Raw genomic sequence first — 15,530 nt, forward strand, 5'->3', positions numbered from 1 at the left:
GTCAGTAAGGAAGAGAGGAAAGATACCAGGGGACAGGGCCAAGGGACACGGGCAGTGGTAAGGTCTGGCTGAGGTGGCCAGAGTGCGAGGGCTTCATCCGCCAACGTGGCAAATCTGACTTTCATCCTGAAGGTAGGAAATGGCCTGTAAATGTAACTGTAAAAGCAATGTGGGCAGGTTGGGGCTGTGGCTCAGTGGTAGTGCGCTTGCCTAGCACATGTGAGGCACTGGGCTCAATCCTCAGCCCCACATAAAATAAATAAATAAAACAAAGGTATTGTGTCCAACTACAACTAAAAAATATATTTTAAAGCAATGTCGGCAGTAGCCTCTTTAGATTTTGAGACTCCAGAAGCAAGAGGGGATGGGAAGGTGAGATGCAATGACACTAAAACAGTTGCTCCAATAGTCAAGAAGGATTAAGAAAGGCCTCAAATAAGGTCACAGAAGAGAACATGAAAAGGAGAGGATAGAGCTGAGAAACATGGATATGGCACGGATATTTTATTTATTTCCAGAGAAGCAGAAACTGTGTACATGTCTACATATATACATACATATATACATATGCACCCACAAAGAAATTTATTATAAAGAATTGGCTCATGGGACCATCACAGTCACATAGCCAAGATCCGCCACTCAAGTCTGTTGGGTTCCTGCTCTTTCCAGGAACCAGTCCTGAGATCTGTTGATTGAGTTGGCAAGCAGGAGACCCAGGAGAGCGGATGGTGTGCCTCCTGGCCAAAGGTAGCAGGCTTGAGACAGGGGACAGTCAGTGTTTCAGTCTGAGTCTAAAGGTGAGGAGGCAGGAAAGACTCTTCTACTGGGGATGGTCATCTGTTTCATCAGGCCTTCAGCTGAACACCCAAATTAGAGGGAGCATTCTGCTCCACTCAGTCTACCAGTTTAAACATGCTCACAGACACCTCCAGAATAACGCTGGACTGAACATGGAGGCCCTCCATGACCCAGTCAAGTTGACACATAAAACTAACCATAACAAATATGTTCCAGTAACTTTAAGTGTGAAATAACTAGATTCTGATAAGAATAAACACAAGAGGGTAGAACAAGGAAATGCCTTCTGACTTTCTGCTTTTATTTTCTTGAAATAAAATGTGTCTTTGATGTTAAAATTAAAAATGATTCTGGAATCATAAAAAGAGTCCACCAGTCTGTACTCAGTGGTAGACTTTCTTACTTGGGGTCAGGTGTCCTGTTTTTATAAGGATCAGGCAGTGGAGAAGGAGTACGTTTCTCCAGGGTCGTGGGATGCCATGCATGAACTGTGCGTGAACTAGAACAACGTTGAAGCCATCGGGCAGGAAAGCCTGGTATCAGGAACTCCCAGCAGCAACCCTGCTAGTGTGAGAACACCTGGTTCTGGTGGCTTCCTACACAGCTCCATCACAAGTTCAGGACAGCACTGGAGATGAGGGTGACCTGCTGGAGCCACACAGCGTCTGTGTTTGGCTTGCCAAAATGTCTATCAACGGTTTACTGCAAGATACCCTCCTCTCCAGGGTTAGAAGCAAGACTCCTCCTACTGAAATCTTATCCCTGCCTTTGATGTACTCCCATCAGGACTGGAAGACCCATCAGCACTCCTCTGTATATCTAATTTCTGGCTCTGGCTCTATTTCTTACTAATTGTTTCAGACTTTTTACTTCCCAGGCAGCTCACATTACCTAAGCAGGAACCTATGTGGCAGGATACTGGTCACCTTGCAATACCAGGGCTCATCGATTTCTTCAAATATCTTAAGATTGTGCAAAAGACATAGCACACCTGGAAAATTAGCAAAATTGCTTAGTGTCTTATTTTGACAAAAACTTATTGATCAGGGTGTATGATAGTCAAAATCATGGATTCCAGAGCTACAGTGCATAGGTTTGAATACCCTTAGTGGTTATGTTGATCACAGAAAGTTTCTTAACCTCTCTGTGCCAGTTTCTCACAAGTACATGGAAATAAAAATCACGTGTATATATGGGTATATGTATGAGTACACATAATCAGATGTGTAGATAATACTTAATATCCTGAAACATAGAATGAACAATAAAAAAATATTATTGTTTTGAACATACTGTCTAATTTCATTGTCTCAGTGATGCTCTGAGAAAACAATTTTTTCCTGACTTGTTATAGATGAGACCAAAGCTCCAAAAATCTAGGTGGTATGTCCACAGTCACACAGCCAAGATCCGCCACTCAAGTCTATTGGGTTCCTGCTCTTTCCATGGTATTTCACGTTCTTCCAATATTTATATAAGATATTTGTTAGTTCGCTTTTTGTTGCTATAACTGGATGGTGCAGACTGGGTAGTTTATAAAAAATAGAGGATTATTTAGCTTGTGGTTCTGAGGCTAGGAAGACCGATATCAAGGTGGCCTTCTTACCACCTCACCACATGGCAGAGAATCGAATGGAAAGACAGAACACATGTGCTAACTCAGATCTTTTCTTCCTATAAAGCCATTTTGTCTTGATGCAGCTCTGCTCCTACAACCTCAAATAATCCTAATGCCTCCCCCAAACCCAGATGACGTCAGCATATGAAATAGGAGAGTAGGCTTCTAACACATGAACTTTCTAGTGACATATTCAAACCACACAATAATGTAATTAAATAGAAGTAGGTAAAGAAAAAAAAGGCCGAATGAAGGAAATGGGAAATGCAAGGGAGATGTTCTCCCTTCTCAAGACAGCTTCAAAGCCACCGCCACCAGGGGGCAGTGTGCAGCAGGACAACGGGCATTTCTGATTACCAGCTCAAAGATAGGATACCAGAATTTGCCACCCCAAAATGTCCCACCATTTTGGCATAAGGCTGATCTTGAGCTGAAGGCAAATGAGTCCAAGCAGATAACATTTTTTTAAAATCCTCTGCTTTCTGCCTATTTGGCTAAAGGCCTCCCCTCTCTACCAGGATGGAGAGAGGTTGGTCCCTAGAGAAAAGGCTGGCCCTGCTTGGCCCCAGAGGGCACCAACCCACCACAGCAGCCGGCCCTGGTCCTCCTCCATTCCCACTGCTCAGCTTCCCGAAGGATGCTGCCTGGAGACTCAGTCCTTTTCCTAACATTCATTGTTCCCTGCTGAGAGGCTGCGTGGGCCTGAGTTCCAACCACCCCTCTCCACAGAGTGCTCCCTGGGTACAGGCCACACAGGGGAATAAACGTGTTTTCCCCCTTCTTCCCATGGAGTTTACAGACGCTTGACCAGAGAATCTAAGATGGACGGAGGGAAAACATTCTCCTCCCCTACAGTGTTAGAGTGGGCAGCTAATATTATCTGTTGACTGTCCATTTAATTTACGTCTTTAAGTTAGATTTTGGGGGGATGGGTTGAACCCAGGAAGCCCTCTAGTACTGAGCTACAGCCCAGTTCCTAGCTGTTCTTACATACTAAGATCAGTATGAAGATGTTTTTCTTCTACTCTACTATTTCCCTGAGAATCTTGTTATTTGTTTATTTCTTCGTTTCCCTTCACCGCCTAGCGCACTTTATGAATTTAATTACTTTGTTGCTAAGTGCATGTCTATGAAGAATTGATTGGTTCAAAATCTGTAACCATGGAAACATGGCAATATCTGGTACATACAAGCCTTAGAAATGCACACTTCCAGTGTTCCAGTAGATATGTGCTACTCTTCTACTTGAAGAATTACCATTTTTAAAATTGCTTCAAATTACTATTAGCCTGCTCTCTTAACCCATTACTTAAATGTCTTTGACATTTAGACTCAGAATCTGGCAAATACATCAGGACAGAAATAAATTAACTGAAAACAGTAGATGTCAACATCATTTTATTTATGTGTTCATTTAAAAATGTTTTTGGTGCTGAGGATCGGACCCAGGACCTCACAAGCCAGCTAAGTATGTAGGCTAACACTGAGTTACATCTCCAGCCCCACCTTCCAGTGCTATTGTCATTCCAAAATATATATATTCATTCTCTAAAATGTGTATGAAATAGAATATTGCACTGATTTAATTAATGAATCTAAACAATACACAAGAAGATTAAAATACACACACAATTTGGGACATGCACGCTGAAATTCTTGCTGTCTTAATATTTCTTTCATATATGTGTGTGTAGGAACATATACCAATCCTCTTTTTTCTTTGACTTTTCTATATCTGAAACAGTGCTTCCCCACTGGAACAGTTATGCCCTCCCAGAGAACTTCTGACAATGTCTGGACACATGTTTTCTTGGTGGTGGTTGGGGAGTGGGGAGCTCGGTTACTGGCTTCCAGTGGTAGAGGGGAGGGCACTGCCGGATGCCCCATGCTGCCTGGAACGGACCTGCACAGCACAGAATGATCAGGCCCACGATGTCAGTAGAGCTATTTTGAGAAAACCTGCTGCAGAATGATTCCCCATCTATAATTAGTGTTATGTAAGTGCAATTTGTCAACTTTATAGACGACATTTTGTAAATTTTGTTTGATCCACATGAAATTCCCTCTGCCTTCAAATACATTTCTTCTTTCTCCCTTGGTCAAGTGACTATCAGCTCTTCTGGGCAACTCTAAATTCTGTAGCCAATGAAACATTGCAACTGTAATAGGAAAAAGGAAACAAAACAGTGTTGTTTTTAATGTAAATGTTTACACATAACAGGTTACTTTCAAAATCTAAAAGCTGTTCACACATTAACTTTATCATGAAAGTTTTAAAAAAAACTTTTGAATATCTTTAAAATAAGGCCACTTCCAGGCGTCATGAGAGTTTTGGACCAAAAATCCATGTTCTCCATGACTCTGGGCAAATCAATTATCTTTCCTGTTCTCAATAATCTGGAAACATTTAATGTTTTATCTCGGAAAAAAAAATAAATTTACAGAAAAGTCGTAAGAATACCCCAAATAGCTCCTTACCCAGATTCATCCTTGTCACAACTTTGCCATGTTAGCTTTTTCTATCCACTGGTCTATCTGTGCATCATGAACCACCTCAGTAAGAGGCAGAGGTCAAGCTGCTTTGCCCTCACGTGTGTGCCCTTAGAATAAGACCATGGCTTCACACGGCACCCTGACGTCTGCAGAGGACACGGAGCGCTACCCCAATGCCATTATCAAGTGGCAGGCTGGCACAACGGGAAGGGAGAGGGGACCTGGTTCTTAGCATTTGCTGGCTCCCATGGTTAACAGCTCACCACGGTTGATTTCAGGTTACTGACAGTCTAACCAACAGCACAAAAAACTGCATAGTATTGAAAACCTGGCTCTGAGGGAGTCAGTGGGAACCCACCCAGCCCATCGCATCTGTCATTGGTTCTTTGGTTCCTACTCAAAAATCTCCAACTGCTTCAACAATATTCTCAATAGCAACATTTCCTCCCAGTTCAAGATTCAGCTCAAAATCATCACTGGTCCTACTTCTTTAGAATCCATGAAGAATAACTTTAGTGTTTTGTTTTGTTTTTGAGACAGCGTATGACTATGTTGTCCTGGCTGACCTCAAACTCACGATCCTTCTGCCTCAGGTCCCTAGTGGCTGGGATTTCAGGCATGTGCCCCCACACCCAGCATTAGTTAGTGTCCTTGAATCTGGAGTGGTCTATCCTTTCTCCGTCTACCACACACTGCTGTTCTTAAGGGCAATATTTTGTAAAATGACCTTCATTTAGGGTCATCTGCTGCCTTCTTATGGGTAGATTTCAGTTATGCATTTGGGGCAGGAGTAGCACCTAAGTCCTGAGGAGGACCACCTCAGAGCACCTGATATCAGCTTGTCCTGTAATTGGTGATGCAATTTCTGATCACTTGGCTAAGTGTGTTTGTCAGGTCTCTCACTGTAAAATTACTGTTTTCCTTTAGTAATTAATATTTCATGGAGTGGCACTTTGAGACTATAAATATCCTCCCCCTCATCAAATTTCCCTATTAATTTTAGCATCTGTGAGCCATTCTCCAGATTGGTGCCAGTGATCCTGACCTACATCCCTGGGTCCCCTCCCCACACCAATCCAGAGGGATGTTGAGGATATAATGAAGTTCACCTCTAAGGTTCAGTCACACGGGAAGCCATGTTGGCCCCCACCTTGCTCTGGACCACTTCCCCAGAGGGTCCAGGCACTCAAAGTGAGGGCCTGGGCCTTCCTGCAGCAGCTGTGGGAGCCAGTCACTGGAGATGACCCTCTCCCCCAGGCAAGCCTGGGGACATCGCAGCTTCAGGCGAGGCAACCCCTAATCGCAGCCTCCAGGAGGTGCCAGGCCAGAATCACCCTGCAAAGCCACTCCCACAACTTGGTGGGTAGTAAGTTGTCATCCTAAACCAGCGAGGTGAGGAGTAAGCTGAGGTACATCTGGAGGTGACCAGAGAGCATCAGAGGATGCTTCTTTCCTTGAGTCAGTCACTACTGTGCCAGCTGTAAGAGGGAGAGATTTTTTGGTTTGTTTTTTTAAACTGTATCTCAATGTCTACATTTATTAGTTGGTGTTCTCTGAGGAGGAACTTTGCCTCATTTTATTTATCTACATCAGTGTGGCGCATAGATTTTTATTTTATTCTGTTGAGAGCCACAGCCAAAGGGGCCCCAGCAAACTTCCAGCTGCCAGCAAACTTCCAGCTGCTGGCTGATGATTGGCTCACAGCGGCCCCAGCAACATCTAGCTGATTGGCTCCTCGGCCCCAGCAACATCTAGCTGATTGGCTCCTCTGCGGTGATGCTCATTGGGCTGTTTCCCTGCCCTTTCAGACCACGGAGCTGCTCATTGGGGGACTTTTTTGGCTCCGCCCACGTGACCCAGCCAATCGGCCTCAAGAGCAGGAGGATTGTGGGAGGTTGAGAGAAGCTTGTGTGGGAGAGAGAGGCTTGTGGAAAGCCGGTGGTGGCAGTTGAGGCTCTGAGGGTTTTTCCTGAGAGGCTATTTTGTTTGGCGTGTGTGGTTCTAAAAGTAAAGTTAGTTTCTTTTGACAAGTGGCTCCTGATTGTGCCCAGCCAGACTGCGGCATTATTCAATAAGTTATAATCCATTTTTCTCATTGTTTTATTTTGCTGCTCAAATTGTCCCACATTTGGCCATTTGGCTTTCCTCCTACCCCCTTGTCCTTGGACATATTTTCATTATTTTTAAGCATGTCCTTACTTTCTGGTTTGATAGGGGACAGTCAGACACCAGTGGTGGGAACACAAGGTTCAGGGGATATCCATAAACTGGGTCCATTCTGCTGACCCCCATATGCTATCTCTTCCAAGAAGCAATTCACCTGCAGCCCTGCCTGGCCAAAGTGGACAGACTGTGTCACATTCCATAGAAAACTACCTGTTATCTGCAGGAGAAATGCCTGAAATAATGTTGCTAAGAGAAATCCGAATTACCTTGAAGGGGGACGCTTTCCACAGACCAGATCCCCAAACTTAGGGAGATAAGGATAATTCCTCCTAATCATAAAATCTGTAAGAATTTAAGAGTCCAATTTGAACTGGTCAGCATGGCCCAAACGTAGAGTTGCCGTGGCAGTGGGGACTTGAAAACATGACATTGTCCTCCTGTCAGCCAAAAGTCAAAAGGTGGACCTGGGTGGGACTCTCTGGAAACTTCCCTGGGATCCCCAATAAAACTGGCGTGCTGGAGGGGCACGCTGTCCCTCTCCTCTCTGAGAGGACCACTCTCCCCATGAGAGCGTCCCCTTTCCCTTTTCCTAGCCCTTCGATGAACTCATGCCTGTTCCCTGAGCAACGTGTCTGAAACCTTCCTGACTTGATAACAGGAATCAGGGTTTGAAGGGGGGTCTTCACACTGCCTCGATTTCCCAGAAGGCCCCAGCCCTGAAACAGGTTCATCTTGTCTTTTTGTAACCCAGCTCTGGAACCAGCCATTTCTCCCAGGATCCCTATTTCCTTTTAGTGGAGGATGATACTCAGAAACCAAACTTACTACCTCTATTATTCTATGTATTCTTTTAAAAGTTTAAAGTGTCACCTTCCATATTTAAATCCTCAATCTCTTCTGATGTGATTTTTTGTGTATGGAGTGAGGAAGTGGTCAAATTTCCCTTTTTGTCCTAGCATTAATTATGTTAAATAGTTCCTTCTTCACCTATATACCTATAATCCTCTCTCTAATCTCAATCAAAGCTCCATAGTTAAGTTGGTTTTCCCTTGGTTCTCTTTTCCGTTTCATTTGTTAGCTGGTCTATAAACACACTGTTCAATATTGGAGAGTGTGTGACAGGTAGGTAGAAAGCTAGATATAGACATGGACGAATGTGTTCTGTGAAAACCTTAAAGCAATGATCACCCAGTCCAAGTGAGAGTTCCCCATTCTAATGCTGTCTTGAAGTGCCATCTCCCAGGGGAGGGGAGGGTGGCACAGAGGGTTTTGAAGAAGTAGTTGATTCTAGGTCTGAGGTAGAAAATGAATCTAGAACATTTTATCAGAGAGCAACGAAGCTATTAAAGACTACCAGGTGATGCTAATAGGACACAAATATCAAATGGTAGATTTTCCAAGGTCCAAAATAGGACAATTGAGCATCAGTGAGGATGTTAACTGCATCAGATTGAAATAGCCCCCAGATAACAGGAAACACACACACTTACACACATACACTCACACACACCACACACACCTACACACATACACACCACCTACACCTATACTCACACACGCATGCTTACACACACTCCACACTCACACACACATACACACAAACACCACACACACTACACATACACACACACACACACAAACACACCACATACACTCTCACACACGCACTCACATATACATGTGTCTGGCCACCCTGAAGAGATGCTAGGGAATCAACTATTCAAAACTGAGAACACAGGGAAAGAATGGAGAACCTTAACGTGCCTTTCTTATTCAAATCGTCACTATTCAGGTCCCAGCAGTGTAGACAGAAGGTGTTACTACATAGAAAATTTTGAGCAAGTAAGGAAGAATGACAGAATCCTGCTATTTTTCAACCCCAAGGGACTGTCATTGAGCATCATAGACTGCAGCACCTCACACAAAGGCACAAGATGGCACGTTCTTCTTGATGGAAAACTGCCTGTGAGGTGGTTTTGCTACAGAAGCCAAACCTCAGCCTCAGTAAGCCTCTGTGTCCAACTACAAATTTACACAAATACAAAGGAACAGAGGGACATTCCAATCTCCGCGGCGGGGTGCAGTGAATGAAAGCTGGGTGGCCCAATCGCCTGCCGCCTGCCGCGGGGATCCTCAGAGCTCGGAGCTGTGGGCAGTGCCTCCCGGAACTGATGTAAAGAGACTAACAATGGAGGGACGGTAGCGCTGGGGATGCCAGTGTGGACAGAGAGGCTAATGCTATAGGAGGCAGGCGGGGTGCAGGGAGGACATGTGAGGCCCACTTGGCCTAGCCAGCAAGGTCTGTCTCCCGACTTCGGAGGTTGTTAAAAAATGCCCATAAAACTGAGCAAAAGACACACAGCAAACATTTTCAGCAGCAGGCGTCTTGCAGGGCTGAGGCCCTGAGAGGACCAGACACAGCACGGACTCTGCGTCTGCACCAATGTCCATCTGGGGCCACTTTCCAAACAAGGCTGACGGAAAGCGGAACCCTAAAAAGAAGAAGTGGCCCTGCACAGCTCGGGCTGCGGTGGTCACGAGGTTGGCGGGGCAGGGTCAGGAGAGGGCAGAGCTGCACAGAGCAGACAGTCCAGAAATCCCCAGGCTGGTCCTCTGTGGGTGGAGCCAGATGTGCCGCGCAGTGGGCTCCCGAAGGTCTGGCGGAGAGCAGCTGTGGGGGTGCCTGTGCACAGATGGACAGAGACCACACAGCACCAGACGGGGAGTCCCAGCTGCCACGAGCAAGCAGACCAGTGCTGGGACCCTGGGCCCTGGAGGGAGCACAACAAGGCCACTAGCTGTACCCAGGAGCAGGGGCTCTGCCCACCCACCCCACCAAAACCTGAAACCAAACCTTCGCAGGAACCCGCTGAGCTGCCTGCATATTAATTGCTGTGTACTTGCCGGGGAGCCTCCAATACTCCTAGAGAAAGACAGCAGAATCCATTCTCCCTGAACAATGTAGCACTTACAGTAACCAGCACGAAAAGTTTCTAAATATAGAAGACGCAGGAAAATGTAAACCATAACCAGAGGGGAAAAGAGTCAAGAAAGAGGCCCCAAATCACAGTTTCTTCAAGGAAATGTGGGAGAACACATATGCAGCTTCTGTAGCAGAGACAGCATAACCATAAATGGAAAAAAGGGTGAACTACTAGCCTTTAGCAACATTAAAGCTTCTTTTCATCATTAGAATCTAATATGTGAGAAAGTGTTCACCAAACCTATACCTGACAAAGGGCTTGTATGTAGAACATCAAAGAACTGCAACTCAGTCATAAAAAAAACAGCTCCAGAAAAGATGGAGAAAAGACTTGAACGGATACCTCACCAAAGAAGATAGTGAAATGGCCAGTGAGCACAGAGACTTGAAAAATCTCATCACCCTGTATGTGACGGTCAGAGCACAGTGCTGAAATTTATTCTGCACTCAAATATCTGTTAACGTATACAACACAAAGAAGTGATGAAAAATATAGAATAGACTTCAAACTTGGAGGGTCAATCCAAAAGGATCCAAAACCGATAAGTGAGAGTTTCCAGAAACAACAGAAAGAAAAAAAAAAACATGATCTTAGATAGAAAATTAACAAAGTCTCCCTGAACTGAAACATGTAAGTTTATAGCTTGAACAGGTGCCCCAAGTCCTCAGTAATGAATTTTGAATATAATCACAGCAGAACTTTCAGATCTATTTGCCAGGGGTGGTAGGGAGGAAGTGATAGGGCCCTCTACCCCAGCCTTTTTTGTTTTCTGAGACAGGGTCTCACTGGGTTGCAGAAGGGGATCTTGAATTATAATCCTCCTGCCTCAGACTCCCAAGTCACTGGGATTACAGCCTGTATGTCACACCTGCCAAGCCCTCAGATTTCTATGGATATCTGAAAGCTGTCAGAAAAAGACTGGGGTTCATACGAAGATGAGGAGTGAAATCAAAAGGCCAGGACCTGAGCGATAATATTGCAAGCTAAAAGTCAAGGATCACTGCATTAGAAGTCTGGCAAGAAGCTTATTTCTGATCTAGGTTTCTGTAGCTAATGCTGGTGATATAGCCCAGTGGTAGAGCATTTGTGTAGCATACAGAAGGCCCAGGTTTCAATCCCTAGCACTGAAATAAAAAATCAATTGCAACAGCAAATGATCATATAATTCAGTTTGGAAGTTGTAATCGGTCTTCACATGGGTACCACAGGCACAAAATGCTGCCTTTGACTAGCATCTAAGTGCTTCTGTCTTTATCTGCTCTTGGATCTAAGAGCAGTTTTGCATGAACCTTAAAGTCTTAACTACAAGCTGGGAAATGCACCTAAGTTATCCAAATTATATAAAATTGATGTTAATCATAGCATACAGGCCACTAAATGTTCTTGTTCTATTTGTTGGTCAAAGCAAATATCCTCCCAGCTACTGAGAAGTCTCAACAAGCCAGGCTAAAAGTAGAGGTGGTGCTGTAACAAGGACCAAGGGTGGGAAATTCAGATGGGGTTTTTGTCTGTCTTTTGGTTTGTGAAACTGTGCCTGTGAGATACAATCCCATGTGTTCGTGGGCACATAGCTCTATGCCAACATGTACATACACATAGACACATCCGCACACATGCACATATATGTACACACACCACACACATCCTATGCACGTACATGTACATGCTGCACAGATGGACATGTGTCTGTATACCCGGGTGTGTTGTGTGAAAAGCTCCCGCCTGCACACAACATTGCTTTCCTCTCTCTAATCTATTGAACTCCACAGGTCTCTCTCCTGCTGAAAGCCAGGCATCCATTTCAGGAAAATAAGCAGGAAAAACTGGTATCTTCCCAGAAAGGGTCCATGGCCTCTGGGGGACAAACGCCTGTGAATTATTCGTAAACGGTAGACAACGAGGTGACGTGGAGAGTGTCATAGGGAGGTCTGGCCCCGCAGCCATGGATCATCTGAGCTGCCCTGAGAGGTGGCAGCCTTCCATAGGAGGGCCCTGGAGCCGAGCCTCAGAGCAGGAGGAGTTTGTGGGTGACCACATGGTCACCTGTTCTAGGCGAGGGGCCTGGGACTATACGTGACTGGACAGAACAACATCCACACCTGAGGGAGGGGAGACCAGGGAGGACTGGCCCAGGACTGGCCCAGGCAGCTGCAGGACGGGACAGATTCAGTGTCCACCTAGAAACAGCACTCTGGTGGAGTCGCCTCAGGGTTCCGGGGCTTGTCTTGATCAGGAGTGGTGAGACAGGCAAGCGGACAAGGCCGTCACAAGGAGAAGAGCCCCAGCAACGGGGCTTGGCAGGCGGGGCCGCACAGGATTGGCCGCCTGGGCCAGGGGCAGCCTCCTGTGGGCGTGGCTGGACTGGAGTGCGAAAGCCCAACAGGCAGAGGGGCTGCGGCCAGGGAGGACGGACGGCTGGTTGTTTGGCAGGTAAATGTCCCCAGGAATTAGCTGATGTCAGAGGAGCGTCCCTCCAGAGTGGGCCAGAGCAGCAGGACAGCGAGAGGCCTGACCTGGACTAGGCAGCGCCTGCGGGAGGCTCCCGCTGCTGTGGCAGCTGTGACGCTGGCTCCAAATTCTTAGCTGCTCCTCTCATCGAGATGGGGAGCCCAGGTCTCCTGCTTCTGAATCTGAACGATGGTGACCACCTCAGTCAACGGGTCCAGGAGAGTGCTGCAGGTGGCCCTCCGTAGGCAGGATAAGAGCTTGCTGTTCCTCCTGGTTTTCCTTTAGCACTTATCCTCTAAAGGTCCCCTCCTGAGAAGATTCCTCTGAAATCCAGCTGCCATACCAGGGGACCCCAGAGGGGCCACGTGCAGGCCCTCTGGTGGGCAGTCTCAGCAGGGTTTGTCCAGCCACTATGTGCAAGAGGGTCCCAGTGTGGAGTGCATCCTCAGTGACTGGCTCAATGTGGCAGTGAAGGACAGTCGAGGCAGGTCAGTGGATCTGGGCGCAGGAGAACAGTGGTCCCTATTTCTGGTATACTCTATGAACACAGCGGTGACTTTGCCCCATGTGCACACCATGACGCCTTCAGGGCAGGGTCAAGGCTGTCACTGTACTTTCAGACCCAATGACTTGCTCCAGAGCCCAAGGCTGGTCCAGGTGAAGATGGGTCTAGAACCTTCTTTTTTCCATCCCAACAGGCACCCATTAGTCTCACACACGACTTGGTGTCAGCACCAAGAAGCAGTTCCCCACAGCTTTCAGGTGGATCCCTCCCCAGGAAGCGCGAGCCGTGCCTGGGCCTCTTGGTTTCTAGCTGGCACGTTCCCAGACCTTCCCCAAGAGCCAGCTGCCTGACCTGACCTCTCCCCGTGGCCTCTGCAGGTGCACAGGCCCAGTGTTCTCAGCAGCTGGAGCCCAGTTACTTGTTAGCTTGGCCAAAAGGTCTTGCCTCAGAGGACATTCAGAATCTCCTTTTCACAACAGCCTCTCACTGGTTTTTCTCAGGTTGAAACTAGCCATCAGAGCAACAGGCTCTGGTTCCCAGCTGCAGGGGTGGATGCGAATGTGTGAGCTTCAGGTGAGTCACAGTCCAGAAAGCAGCCCTCACAGTGACGTGCCACCTCCCTCGTCAAATGGACACTTGTACTTCTGTGTGAAGACCATCCAGAGCCACGTGGGCCGCTACACTGCCTGCCACCAGGTCAGCACAGAGCCCTCCTTTGTACCTGGCCCCTGATGCCGTTCAGGCGTCCACCGCAGTCTAGGAGGTCTCCAGGACTTGGCCTGGTCATTCAGAAGGTCCTTGCACGCCTGGGGAGAGGGGAGCAGGCACATCCCAAGGGCTCCTTTACCAACACTGATTGTCCTAAACAGGGAGACCTGCTGGGGCGGGCAGCTCCTCCTGTCTGTAAGGAAGAGCCAACACAGACCCATTGAGAGGCCCAGCCCTTAAGCACTGCCTCAGGGTGGAAGGCCTTCCAGGCCACCAAGGACCACTGGAGGGGACAGAACCCAGGGGAGGGCCCTCTGCCTGGTTCCTCATCTGTGCCCTTAGAGCCCAAGGTGCTCAGTGGAATGAGCTCGGGGTTTGATCTCAAAGGTGAGACCAGGTTTCCAGCTGACTCCACCAATTTAATAAACTCCTCTCCAGCTCAAGATCTTGGCAAAGTTAAAGCCTGTGGAGACAGAGGGAACACTTGGTTTATTCTCATGTTGAAGTCCTAACCCTCCTAAGTCTTGGGGGTGCAAGGATGAGGGAGGGGTGATTAGGGTTGGGGTGGGTCCTCATGATGGGATTAGTGACCTTACAAAATGGACCCCAGAATCTTTGTTGCCCCCTCCACCATGTGAGGCCCAGCAAGAAGGTGCTGCTTGTCGTAGGTAAGTTTTAAACTTGTTCCTTTCCCATTGAAGTGTTCTTAATTTAATCCATGAAAAACTGACAACAGGGATTAATAGGGAAACAAGAGCGATTAACAGAGAAAAGAAGATAGCCATCTTACCCCTTGAGGGAGGCCGCCGTCTTGCCGGGCAGAGGAGGCCTCCCAGGTACCGGCCCCTGTGGCAGTGTGTCTGGGCCATGGCATGCCCCAGGTCTCCTCCCCCAGTGGAAAGATCTTTCAGGTTGAAAGTGGGCAGAAGCTACAGAAGCTGTTTCCGTCCCCCACTGCAGTTGTGGTCCCCACGCAGACTTCCTTTAAACTTACCAGAGGGCAGCCTTTCAAAGCCACTTCTGTGTCTGCAGAAGGTTTGTTTTTCTAATTCAAAATGTGCCAAAGAAATTCATTTGTAATGGGCTATTTCCCTCTACCTCACGATGGACCAGGAGGGCGCTGACTGCCGGCACCTTTGACCCCAAGTCCTGGCTGGAGGGCCTGGATTGTGAGTGGGTGTCTCTTCCAGCACAGAAGCATCTCTCAAGGACCAGGAACTCAGAATGCAACCTCAGAAGAGGAGGCCGTCTCCCAGGCTCCCTGGAGGGCGCGGCAGCCGAGGTCTCCTTCATGCTCACCAACCCTTGAACTTCCCACTTCTCTGGTTCTGTGGAGCTCCTTACTTCTCCTGCCTGTAAAAAGCCCAAATCAGCGCTGCAGATGTAGCCCAGAATAGAGCCTGGCACGCGTGAGGCCCTGAGTTCCGTTCCCAGCACCAAGAAGAAAGAAAGTCAGAACAGAGCTCAGATCTTGCCCTACTGTCAGGGCTTTTTTTTTTTTTAATAGTAATGTTTCTATTTCCCTTTTTCAGTCCTGGAATCAAACCCAGGGCTGGGTAAGTGCTCTACCCCACAGCCACCCCTCAGGCCCTAACTTCCTCATATCTGGCTGTGGTGTAAGATCTTTGCGGGCAGACCACGCTTTCCTGGGAAGCAGCTTCAAGTCTGCCCTGCAGATGACCCTGAGCTAGGCTGAGCTAGAAGTCTCACACCCAGGGCCTTAGACAGGGTGGGCACACAGACAGGCTGGGAGCCTCAGTCACAGACTAAAACCAAGATGGATCTCATCAAGACCGAGACAGCATCA

General features: G+C 47.4%; 2 long non-coding RNA genes across 3 annotated transcripts; one reads left to right on the top strand and one right to left on the bottom strand.

Annotated features, from left to right (window-relative positions):
* Positions 1–8,384: 8,384 nt before the first annotated feature.
* Positions 8,385–15,188, bottom strand: LOC124095936 (uncharacterized). 2 transcript variants are annotated; one of them, XR_006852709.2, is made up of 2 exons: positions 14,718–15,188; positions 8,385–14,186 (listed from the first exon to the last, which is right to left on the bottom strand). It is a non-coding gene; the product is annotated as an uncharacterized LOC124095936 (long non-coding RNA). The 2 variants fall into 2 exon arrangements; XR_006852708.2 differs by having other exon boundaries at positions 14,514–15,188.
* LOC124095935 (uncharacterized) lies at positions 12,415–13,712 on the top strand. The gene is made up of 2 exons (XR_006852702.2): positions 12,415–12,492; positions 13,516–13,712. It is a non-coding gene; the product is annotated as an uncharacterized LOC124095935 (long non-coding RNA).
* Positions 15,189–15,530: the final 342 nt, after the last annotated feature.

The sequence above is a fragment of the Marmota monax genome, unplaced genomic scaffold (assembly GCF_021218885.2).
Source record: "Marmota monax isolate L192 unplaced genomic scaffold, Marmota_monax_Labrador192_F-V1.1 WCK01_AAM20220418_F8-fsc00083, whole genome shotgun sequence".
Lineage (NCBI taxonomy): Eukaryota > Metazoa > Chordata > Mammalia > Rodentia > Sciuridae > Marmota > Marmota monax.